Source organism: Neoarius graeffei, chromosome 12, assembly GCF_027579695.1.
Source record: "Neoarius graeffei isolate fNeoGra1 chromosome 12, fNeoGra1.pri, whole genome shotgun sequence".
Taxonomy (NCBI): Eukaryota; Metazoa; Chordata; class Actinopteri; order Siluriformes; family Ariidae; genus Neoarius; species Neoarius graeffei.
The window spans coordinates 24,200,172-24,207,790 of record NC_083580.1 but is presented as its reverse complement, the minus strand read 5'-3'; positions in this window follow the sequence as shown (position 1 = coordinate 24,207,790).

Sequence of the window (7,619 nt, the reverse complement as noted above, 5' to 3'; positions counted from 1 at the left end):
TAGACACCGCGTTGACTTTTCTATAGTCTACACAGAACCGGACCAACCCGTCGGCCTTGGGTACCAAGACCACCAGGCTGCTCCAGTCACTGTGGGACTCCTCGACGATGCCCATTTCGAGCATGGCCTCGAGTTCTTCCCGAACCACTTTTTTCTTGTGCTTGGGTAACCTGTAAGGGCGGCTATGCACTACCACCCCCGGGGGCGTCTCAATGTGGTGCTCTGTGAGGTTGGTGCGGCCGGGCAGGGGCGAGAACACGTCTGAAAACTCGGTCTGCAACTGGGCAACCTCCGCGAGTTGGGTCAGGGAGAGGTGGTCTCCACAGGGGACCGGAGAGGTACATGATGCCAATGTTCCCTTTTGAACCTCCGGCCCCAGCTCCGCCTTCTCCGGAACCACCGACACCAACGCCACGGGGACCTCCTCATTCCAGAGTTTGAGCAGATTGAGGTGGTAAATCTGTAGTGCCCCACCCCTATCCGTTCGCCTCACCTCATAGTCAACGTCCCTGATTCGCCGTGTGACCTCAAAGGGTCCTTGCCACTTGGCGACCAATTTGGAGCTCGATGTGGGCAACAGTACGAGTACTTTATCTCCCGGTGCGAACTCCCTAAGGCGCGTACCCTTGTCGTACAGGCGGGTTTGTCGTTCTTGGGCCTGCCGCAAATCCTCCTGAGTTAGGTGCATGAGTGTGTGGAGTTTTGCGCGCAGGTCAATAACATATTGGATTTCATTTTTACTTGGTGAAGGTCCCTCCTCCCAATTTTCCCTCAGCACATCTAGAATGCCGCACAGCTTACACCCGTATAACAATTCAAACGGGGAGAACCCCGTGGAGACTTGGGGGACCTCTCACACTGCAAATAGCAAGGGTTCGAGCCATTTATCCCAATTACATGCATCCTCACGAATTTTTTAATTATATTCTTGAGGGTGCGATTGAACAGTTCAACTAAACCGTCCGTTTGTGGGTGATACACGCTGGTGCGGATCAGCTTAATACCCAACAACCCATACAGTTCATTCAGTGTACATGACATAAACGAGGTGCCTTGGTCAGTCAGAATCTCTGTCGGGATTCCAACTCGGGAGATAACGCGGAAGAGTGCTTCTGCAATATTGCATGCTGAGATATTGCAAAGAGGCACTGCTTCCGGGTATCGCGTTGCATAGTCCACCAGAACTAATATAAAGCACTACCCTCGTGTTGACCGATCTAATGGCCCGACGAGATCCATCCCAATTCTTTCAAACGGGGTCTCGATTAACGGTAGAGGGCGCAAAGGCGCTTTTGGAATGGCTGCTGGATTTACTAACTGGCATTCGCGGCACGCTGTACACCACTTATGGACATCGCCGCGAATCCCTGGCCAATAGAACCGGGCCATTATTCGGGCTAGTGTTTTATCCTGCCCTAAGTGTCCAGCCATGGAATTAAAGTGAGCCGCCTGGAATACCAATTCCCGGCGGCTCTTCGGAATCAAAAGCTGCGTGACTCGCTCTTTAGTTTGACTGTCCTGCGTCACTCGGTATAATCTATCCTTCATAATCATGAAGTAGGGGAAGGACGGGGTGGCGTTTGGCTGGAGCGTTTGACCATTGATTACTCTCACTTGGTCAAACGCATTCCGCAGAGTCTCGTCTCGCGACTGCTCTAATGGAAAATCCGTGAGGGATTCCCCAATAGAGAGAGGAGGGGCCGGCAGCTCCTCACTCTGACGCAGAGATGACGTAGACAGCTCTGTGACAGCTGCTCCCACCAATGCCACACCGGGACCGCCCCCTGCTGAATTACAGCAGGACCCACTCTTCACTAAATGAGTCATTAACTCCCCAAATCCCGGCCAATCAGTCCCCAAAATTATCGAGTGGGTAAGGTGAGGATTAACCGCCGCCTTCACTATAAATTTTTCCCTTCGAAAAAGAATGTGGACCGACACTAGAGGGTAGTTGTGAACATCTCCATGCACACACAACACCTTCACCAATTGTGCTCCCCCCAATGCCTCGTCTTGCACCAGGCTTTGGTGGATTGAGGTCTGATTACAACCAGAATCCACCAACGCCTGATATGTATCCCCTTGGACACTCACTGGTATGCGATACGCTCCGGCCCGATCGAGGGCAGCTCCTGGCGCGTCGGGGATCCGAACCACCGCGCCCACTTCCATCACCGAGCACTGCTGTTGGAGGTGGCCCGGCTCCCCGCAGCACCAGCAAACCGGTCCAGGCTTCCTCTCTGCACTAGTGCTCTGGGGCTCACTCACCTGAGGGGGGGATTGACAGACACAGAAGGGAGAAACGGGAGGGCACCGCGGGTGCGGCGGGCCGGCTGGGGTGGCACTGGCCCCTGCCTCTGCGGTGGGGGAATGGGGCGAGGAGGAGACACAGGAGGAGGGGGAGAGAGAGAGGAGAGGAGAGAAGAGGTTGTCTGTTGTTCTGCCATCGGGACAGCCGCCAAATGGTCCTCCGCCAGCTCGATTGCCTGATCCAGCGACGCCGGGCGGTGGCACTGGACCCACTCTGCAGTTCCTGCTGGTAAATGCTCGATGAACTGCTCCAGTACCACCTGGTCGATGAGTCCCTCTGCGTCGCGGTTGTTGGCCCTCAACCACTGCCAGTAGGCATCCCGGAGTTGCTGGCCAAACATGAACGGTCGGCCGACTTCCTCCAAGCGCAAAGCGCGGAAGCACTGACACTGTTGCTCAGGGGTGCGCCCCACACGCTGGAGGACGGCCCGGCGAAGGTCCGCGTAGGCCAGCCGGCGGTTGGCGGGGAGCTGTAGCATGGCCAGCTGCGCCTCTCCCGTTAGCAGGGGGAGGAGGCGTGCCTCGCGCTGTTCCACCGGCCACCCCGAGGTCTCTGCTACCTGCTCAAAGAGCATGAGGAAGGCCTCAGGGTTGTCCTGCGGGCCCATCTTCATTAGGGTGAGGGGGGAAGGGCCCGCGGCAGTGGAGTTGGTGGACCCCACCGATGCGAGGAGGTACCGGAACGCCCGATGATCTTCCTGTTGCGCCAGCACCAGGGCCTCGAACCGTTGTTCTTGCTCCTTTCGGAGGGCGAGCAGCACCTGGTGCTGGCTCTCTTGAGCTGTGGTGAGGGCGTGGATCAGGTTTGCGAAGGGGGAGGACTCCATGGGGCTGTTCTCTTCTGTGCTCGTCCCGGGTTTCGGCACCACTGTGACAGTTCGTAAGGGTGGGTGGAGCACAGAAGGACGGCAGGCCAGAACTGAGTTCACAAAACTCTTTTTTATTGTGACACTTTTCAGCGTACACTTCTCCCAGACACTCAGACACACGCACACACATTAGTCGTCTGGTTGGGGAGACAGCTCCCTCTGCTCTCGCTCTCTCCTTAAATAGGACGCGGTCACTGGGGAAGACACACAAACACAATTAACATCAGGTGCAGTGATTCTGCCACTTACCTTCCCTGACTCCGCCCTCCGGTCACAGACCGACGCTTGACCACGCCCCCGCTGCCACAAGCACCATTCTTGTTCATTTTAGTTATGCAAATTTTGGCTCTGCATTTATTTAATGACTCCTTTCAGGGTATCAGCATTTTAGGAAGAGAAATAAAATGCTGTCAGTTAGCTGATGACACAGCTATCTTTCTCAAAGATGAAATGCAGGTCATAAAGGTAATTGAATGTATCGAGGAATTTTCAAATATATCAGACTTGCATTTAAATCTCAAAAAAAATGTGTTCTCTTCCCTCTAAAAGATGACTTATCTCTAACTGAACTTGAAGGTATTCCAGTGTCAGACAAAGTGACCTACCTGGGTATTGACATTTGCAAAGATCAGTCAGAAAAGTGAAATGTAACTTTAACCCCCTTATCCCTAAAATCAAAAGAAGATTTAACCTATGGTTAATGTGTGACCTTTCTATCAAAGGCTGCATTTTACTTTCTAAAACAGAAGGTTTATCTCGTTTAGTTTACCCCGCTAGAGTTCTTGACATCCCAAAATCTATTATTAAAGAAATAGACACTACTTCAACCAATTTTATTTGGAGGAATAAACCTTATTATTTAAACAAGTTCTAGGTAGCCCATGTGATCAGGGAGGGTTAAATGCTCTAGACTTTCATTCGTCCAATACAATTTTTAAAGTGAACTGGATTAAAGATTATATAAAAAACAAAAACAAGTTATGGTACTCCCGTGGCCGTCGAGGGCCTTTCTGTGCGGAGTTTGCATGTTCTCCCCGTGTCCGCATGGGTTTCCTCCGGGTGCTCCGATTTCCCCCACAGTCCAAAGACATGCAGGTTAGGTTAACTGGCGACTCTAAATTGACCGTAGGTGTGAATCTGAGTGTGAATGGTTGTCTGTGTCTATGTGTCAGCCCTGTGATGACCTGGCAACTTGTCCAGGGTGTACCCCGCCTTTCATCCTTAGTCAGCTGGGATAGGCTCCAGCTTGCCTGCGACCCTGTAGAACAGGATAAAGCGGCTAGAGATAATGAGATGAGATGAGAAGTTATGGTACCTTTTACCAAATCTTATTTTCCAGAAAGTCGGTAGCATATAACTTTTGCTTCATTGCAATTTTCAGGTTGATAAACTCCCTATTAAGTTATCTAACTTTCATAAACAGGCTCTCCTTTGTTGGCTTCTGACTTACAAACATAATTTTTCACCACACAAACATTTAATTTGGAATAATAAACTTATCACTTTTAAAAACAAATCTATGTACTTTGAAAAGTGGGTCTCCATCTCATTATCTCTAGCCGCTTTATCCTGTTCTACAGGGTTGCAGGCAAGCTGGAGCCTATCCCAGCTGACTATGGGCAAAAGGCAGGGTACACCCTGGACAAGTCACCAGGTCATCACATAGAGACAAACAACCATTCACACTCAATTTAGAGTCACCAGTTAACATAACCTGCATGTCTTTGGACTGTGGGGGAAACCCACACGGACAACATGCAAACTCCCCACAGAAAGGCCCTCACCAGACACGGGGCTCAAACCCAGACCTTCTTGCTGTGAGGCAATAGCGCTAACCACTACACCACCGTGCCACCAGTGGGTCTCCAATAACATTTTATTTCTCAATTGATTAATAACGAAGGCCAATTTCTTACATATATTGAATTCTTAAACAAATTTGCCATCCCAGTACAACCTAGAGAATACAGTATTGTGTTTGCTGCACTTCCTGATGGTTTTCTTAGAATACTACCCAGATAGCAGAGGGACGTTGAAACGGCGCCGATTCTTGGTCAGAATGGTCGGTTTCCGTCGTAAGTCAGAAAATCAACGCTGAAACGGCGCCGTGAAACGTCGATTTCTCCGCCGTCGGAGAAGGTCGATTTATCACTGTTGAATCACCGTGGGTAAAGGTTGATCTGTCGACCGTCAGAGAAGGTCGAATATACGATGTTGAACCATCATCACTTTTGCCGGCCAGTTTTCAACATTGGTAGGATGAGCCGTTGGATGTCCCACGCTGTCCCATAATGCAGTGCGATTACCACTGCTGTTTACTGGATGACATCATTTTCGTTATATACCTGGGTGCACGTGAAACTCCCACCACTCGGTTGGATCGCGACTCTCTTGTGGATCGGCCTGCTGTTACGCTTGAACCATTGAAACAACATTGAGAAAAACACTGGACCACGCTACATTTTCATTCATCCCTGGACATCTGGTACGTACCATTATTCAGTCACTATTAATAAAGGGAATTTCGAATACAATTTCAAGCAGTTTAAGAAGTTATGATGAACTTCAGTCATATCACGCGTTGGAGAAATTTCCCTCAACTAGTATCCATTTGAAACAACAACAATGCAGATGCATTATTCAATCGAAAAACGAGTCGAAGTAGTTGTCTTGTTGGAGTGAAAACTTAGCGTTGGTGTGAAAACTTAGCGTTTAAATCGAGCATGTAGGCCTAGGTCGCATGTCGTTTTGAGCTGACCTGTTCTTTTGTGTAGCCATGGGTCGCGCCTCGCGGCCATGAACTTTAAAGATTATCCAGGCTACCAACGCTTCTGTAGTGACCACTTTGTTTGAGGTACCACGAACAAAATTGCTTATATTCCCTCAACTAATACAATAAACATGCAGATGCATTGTTTAGTTGAAAACTAGTCAAAGTAGTGGTCTTGATGGAGTGAAAACAAAGCATTTCAATCGAGTATATAGTCCGTGGTTATAACTGGTAGCTCTATACCCGACTTGAGGGGGCTACTGCTGACTTTCTTTATCAATGCTGCATCAAATTAATTTTGGTTATGTTTTTCTGTTTCCATGTACAGGTGTCTGCGCCGCAGGAGGAATAGGCCACAATTATAAATTATAAATAAATCATAAAATGTTTCTAAGAACTTGTTCAAGTGTGTTCTGTTCCTTATAAATGTTAAAAGTTATGCCTCATTAGATAGCTTGACAAACATTAGGAGAGGTGCATTGTTGCATGCATTTTTATATCCTGTTGTATATAAAACAGGACGTAGCCTACGCACATTGATATAAATTAAATTTCACTTTCATGGTTGAAGTATGCATGTGTGTGTTCATCCTAGGCAAGAGCCCCGATGCTTTATTGTTAGCTAGTTTAATTTAGCCTGTTTTGCTTAATTTGTAGCCTTCCTGTTGTACATAAAACAGGAAGTAAAGTTGGATGAATCATCACCGAAAATTAAACTATAAATCGACCGAAATCCGTAGTTGAATAAAGGGTGAAAGGGGGTCTATTCTCTGTCGGCCACCATCCACTTTTCAACGTCGTTTCAACGCAAACTCGTATGAGCAAAGCGGTGTTGAATCAACGCCGGTGATCCACGATGATTCGACGGCGTATGGTCGAAGAACATGCCGATGATTCCCCGTCGAATCAACGCCCTTTTGCTATCTGGGTAGGCCCTCAAGCTCTCTGCGAGCAGTCTACTCTACAGACTGAGATATCACTGAATGGTGTTAGCATAAAAAATGCAATAATAGATGGTTAAGATGAATAGTGCAGCTACCTGCTATTCCACGTTGCAAAAGCTATTGGGACGGCATCTTTGACGGAATTCATTGGGACAGGGTCTGGTGTTGTGTCAATGATTTTATATTAAATAACAAAGTAAAAGAAATATACTATAAAATAATACACATGTTCTATCCTACCAACTCTTTGTTAAAAAAAAAATTAGAGATACTTCAGACTCCTGTGTTTTCTGTGTGACTATGACTGAAACTATTTCCTATTTATTTTACGAATGCGTTTACACAAGGTACTTCTGGCCTGAAGTAGAGAACGTGTGGTGTGTTATGGTCCTGCAGTGTTACACTTAATCAAAAAGATGTTTGTTTGGTTTTTTTTAGAAAGAAGCCTTTTGTAAAAATCACATTTTCACCATAAATCTTCTTATCCTGTTAGGAAAATTCCACATCCACAAATGTAAGTGGGGGGACACTCTCAATCATTGCATTTAAAAATGAAATCAAATCCTATCTGAACACTTTAATGGGACTATACAGCCAGAAAGCAGACAGGACTCTCTGCGTGCTTGCAGATTTGCATTCCTCTTTGTGATTTATTTTTTGTATTTTTGTACCCCATGTATGTTGATGTATGTATTCCGATTTTTGACTTGATCTAATTAAAAAAAT